The sequence below is a fragment of the Notolepis coatsorum genome (assembly GCF_963971535.1).
Source record: "Notolepis coatsorum genome assembly, chromosome: 3".
NCBI lineage: Eukaryota > Metazoa > Chordata > Actinopteri > Aulopiformes > Paralepididae > Notolepis > Notolepis coatsorum.
The window spans coordinates 170,146,075-170,151,565 of NC_140167.1; positions in this window are offsets into that span (position 1 = coordinate 170,146,075).

Here is a 5,491-nt window from a genome sequence, read left to right on the forward strand (position 1 = left end):
CCACCCCTGCAGGTCTTATATAACAAGAGGTGCAAATCCAGAGCCTGCAGAATAATGAAAGACCCTCACCACCCCAACAACAGCCTGTTCAAGCTGCTGCGGTCAGGCAAACGCCTGCGAACATCAGCAACTAGGACAGAGAGACTTCGGCTCAGCTTCTTCCCCCAGGCCATCAGAGTCTTGAACACTGAACTCTCCACATACAAGCACACATGAGCACACACACAACACACACACTGTATACGCTCACACACTGGCAGTCACTTTAACATGAACACACACACACACATGCTGCACACGCTCACACTCATGGTCACTTTACACAATGAAAGGTCACTAGCATAAGGACACATAGTAACTGTAGATTGTATAGTATAGCATTGTATAGTAGTGTACATAAGACCCAGTGCCTCATCCATAGCTAACAGTGTATTGCACTATCGCAGGACCTAGCATGTCTTACCATGCTTTTTGTTAACTGTATGTACATATACCTGATATGTCTTATCTTATTATTTGTATTATTGCACAAATGTCTTATTCTCATCCTATTGGATTCTTATTATTGTACTATTGCACAATCGCTGCGGGCAAGACCCCCCGCATTTCACTGTATACTTGTATGCCGTGACAAATAAAACTCTTGACTTGACTTGACTAATAGCTTCTTAGTACCGTTGCTGCATCAAGCTCATTTTCATTTTCTGCAATTCTCCCCTCCGCCTCATCGAGTCTGTTGTTCATTTTGTTCATTTCACTTTAAATTTCACGAAACTGCCGCTCGTGGTCTTTTCTGAATTCCTTGAGCTCTTTGTAAATGTTCAGCAGCGTGGCTTCACGTTCAGGTTCATCATCGCAATTTTTTTCTCCTGTTGCGTTGTCATTCTCTGCCATTCTGTCGTCTGTTTCAGTTGTAATCGTGTTTGCCCTACGTCTTGTGATAGCCCCTTCTTTCATTACTTTTTAGTAAATACCCTGGCGTTGTCAATATCAATTTTCCGGGGCTATATTATTTAGCTATCGGGGAGCTCGAGAATTAGACTGCCATGTCTTCTGCGGTCAAATCGGAAGTCCAGAAGACTTACATTTGTAAGTCTTTAAAAAATTTAATAATGATAATAACTAGACAATTCCGCGCGGGGGAAATTGTGAAAGTGTGCGTGACGCCTGTGCACCGCCGGCCAACGGGAGAGGGTCTCTCACGAGTCTCTATGACAAACGGTTCAAAGGATACAAAAAGGGGGCACGGCCTAAGGATCGGGGGAGTGGTCAACATAGACCATTTGAAACTTTTCGGACTTTTCCGAGTTTTAGAAATTTTTCAGACTTTTCAGAGTTTTAGAAATGTTTCGGACTGTTCCAAGTTTTGGAGATTTTTCGGACTTTTCCGAGTTTTCTAAATTGTTTGGACTTTTCCGAGTTTTTGAAATTCTTCTGACTTTTCCGAGTTTTTGAAATGTATCAGACTTTTCCGAGTTTTTGAAATTTTTCGGATTTCTCCGAGTTTTTAAAAATGTTCTGACTTTTCCGAGTTTTTGAAATTGTTTGGGACTAAGGGGGTGTGGCCTAAGGGGGCGTGGTCTAATGATCGGGGGAGTGGTCAACATCGACCAATGAAAGAGGATATCCCTACCGAGTACAATGGAACAACCCGCAAGTCTCTACGACAAACGGTTCAAGAGATACACTGAGGGGGTGTGGTCTAAGGGGGCGTGGTCAACATCGACCAATGAAAGGTGGTCAACATCGACCAATGAAAGAGGATATCCCTACTGAGTACAATGACACAACCCGCAAGACAGAGGGCGCTGTCAAGCAATTCAGTACTGCTATGAAGGGTTAAGTCGATGAGGTCATTGGCAGGGCAGCTGAGCCATGAGCCTCACAGCTGTTAGGCTGAACCAATCATGAGCCATGAGCCACACAGGTGATGCAATCACCTATGACTTTGCATTTTCACTTTGAATGTATTCCAATGGAGGCAGATGCATGACTGCATTGTCACGTTGATTAAAAGAAAACTATACGAGATGAAGCGTTGTGACGCGCACGTGAGCACTTCAACAAGTAGGCGAAGGGTTGTGTGTGATATTGTGGCATTCCTTCGACAATTGTGGCCTAGGTGGCGATCGGAACAGAAGGGGAAAAAAGCTAAAAAATCATCGGATTCCTAGAGTGGGATTACATTGCTGTCTATGGGGAGGAGAACCTTCAAACAAATGGTCATCAGTTGAGATAGAAATGTCCAATTCCATTTATTTTTCTTTTGTGAGCGAGCTGACAGCCGTGTCATCGTTTTGATGTGTTTGTTTTTTTGCAATGCATTTCCAATGGGACCCGTTTAAAGTCGATTCGTAGCCAAACGGTGCGGTGAAACTTTCCGAGTTCGAATAGCGATGTTGCCATAGGCAAGCCGGTCGTTTTGATACCTTTCACATGTATGGGGCGCGAACGCTCTGGCAGGAGTTGTGTTTGCAAAATCGGTGGAATAATAATAAAAATAAAGAATAGTATAGATTACTATAGATTACTATACTATAGTTTGCTATTTTATTGAAATGAATAAGTTACAGGAAATTACAGCAAATTACTTTCTCAGCCCAGACCACCCCCTAGTTGAGACTCAGGACCATCTTGTTTGAAAACGCTGGGGAAAGCCCTGCACACACACACACAAACACACACACACACACACACACACACACACACACACACACACACACACACACACACACACACACACACACACACACACACACACACACACACACACACACACACACACACATGGATGACACTTTCTGCAGCAGTAATCCAGGATGTATTCCACAGGTGCCCTGTAGGCTTACAGCTGTGTCAATGGGGGTGTTTGTCACTTGAGTGGCCTCTGTTTGAGGGGATTTGGGATTCTGGGATAGATCTCCTCCTGGGGCTATGTGTGACACAACAGCACGCTGGCTCCTCCCCCTGGCTCCTCCCATGGCTCCTCCCCCTGGCTCCTTCCCCTGGCTCCTTCCCCTGGCTCCTCGCCCTGGTATTGTCATGCCAGGGACGGTCAATAAAGATTTCTCACGTTGATCTGTAGCGTCTACAGCAGACACAGCTGGAAGCGCTTTGGGTGACACACACTGCAGTCAGGGTGACTTTGTGATGTCCAACAGCTCATAATACTACATAATACTATTCAAACCCTGTTCATCTGGAAATATGGCTGTTTTTTGGTTATTCTGTCTGAATATACCTGCATATAATCCTTCTATATACCTACTTATACACCTGTACATTGTATACTACTATTGTACTTTACTGTTACATCACCTGTACATTGTATATTACTATTGTACTTTACTGTTACATTTGCACTCATTTTCCAAACTTATTTTTGTTGTACTGTACTTGCTGTATAATGACACAGAACCTAGCCTACACTAGCTGTGTAACAGAACCTAGCCTACACACTAGCTGTGTAACACAGAACCTAGCCTACACACTAGCTGTGTAACATAACCTAGCCTACACACTAGCTGTGTAACAGAACCTAGCCTACACACTAGCTGTGTAACACAGAACCTAACCTACACACTAGCTGTGTAACACAGAACCTAGCCTACACACTAGCTGTGTAACAGAACCTAGCCTACACACTAGCTGTGTAACACAGAACCTAACCTACACACTAGCTGTGTAACACAGAACCTAGCCTACACACTAGCTGTGTAACAGAACCTAACCTACACACTAGCTGTGTAACACAGAACCTAACCTACACACTAGCTGTGTAACAGAACCTAGCCTACACACTAGCTGTGTAACAGAACCTAGACTACACACTAGCTGTGTAACACAGAACCTAACCTACACACTAGCTGTGTAACAGAACCTAGCCTACACACTAGCTGTGTAACAGAACCTAGTCTACACACTAGCTGTGTAACAGAACCTAACCTACACACTAGCTGTGTAACAGAACCTAGCCTACACACTAGCTGTGTAACAGAACCTAGCCTACACACTAGCTGTGTAACAGAACCTAACCTACACATTAGCTGTGTAACAGAACCTAACCTACACACTAGCTGTGTAACAGAACCTAACCTACACACTAGCTGTGTAACAGAACCTAGCCTACACACTAGCTGTGTAACAGAACCTAGCCTACACACTAGCTGTGTAACAGAACCTAGCCTACACACTAGCTGTGTAACACAGAACCTAGCCTACACACTAGCTGTGTAACAGAACCTAACCTACACACTAGCTGTGTAATAGAACCTAGCCTACACACTAGCTGTGTAACACAGAACCTAGTCTACACACTAGCTGTGTAACACAGAACCTAGCCTACACACTAGCTGTGTAACACAGAACCTAGCCTACACACTAGCTGTGTAACAGAACCTAGCCTACACACTAGCTGTGTAACAGAACCTAACCTACACACTAGCTGTGTAACACAGAACCTAGCCTACACACTAGCTGTGTAACAGAACCTAGCCTACACACTAGCTGTCTAACAGAACCTAGCTTACACACTAGCTGTGTAACAGAACCTAGCCTACACACTAGCTGTGTAACACAGAACCTAGCCTACACACTAGCTGTCTAACAGAACCTAGCTTACACACTAGCTGTCTAACAGAACCTAGCCTACACACTAGCTGTCTAACATAACCTAGCCTACACACTAGCTGTCTAACAGAACCTAGCCTAGTTCAAGTTCAAGTTCAAGTTCTTTAATAGTTGTCATACAGAAGTACAGAATACTTTCATACAAAATGCTTCTTACTGTTACGCTCCAGAGACTGTGCTAGACAAGATAGTATCAAATAACATAATAGCATAATATAGCATGAATTTAGAAGAAGAAAATGAGGTCACAGTGTTCGGTATAGACATATGTACAATGTTCTGAGTTACCATATAATATACAATACACAATACTATGCAGTGTACTAATGTACAGTACTATCTAGTGCAAAGCAGAAATGGGATGAGGTACAATTTTAGGTACAATTTACAGTAAGGTGTACGAGTTGTAGTGCAATCCTTCATCCATAAATATAAAGTGTGGGGAGTGGGTGCTACAGTGTGTTTGTTTAAAGTGGGTGTGTGCTATAAGTGTGTGGAGTGGGTGCTACAGTGTGTTTGTTTAAAGTGAGTGTGTGCGTGTGGATGTGTGTGCTATGTGCGTTTGGTGGTTGTTGTTGTGTAGTGTTCATTCATTGTTCGTTTAGCAGCCTGATGGCCTGGGGATAGAAGCTTCTTCTGAGTCTTTCTGTGCTCGCCTTGAGACTCCTGTATCGCTTGCCTGACCGCAGCAGTTCAAAGAGGCAGTTGTTCGGGTGACTGGAGTCTTTAATGATTATCTTAGCCTTGCCCTTGCAACGCTTGTAGTAAATGTTCTGGAGGGTGGGGAGCCCCCCTCCAATTGTGCGTTCGGCTGAACGTGTCACTCTTTGTAGTCTGCTTTGGTCTTGTGCAGTGCTATTCC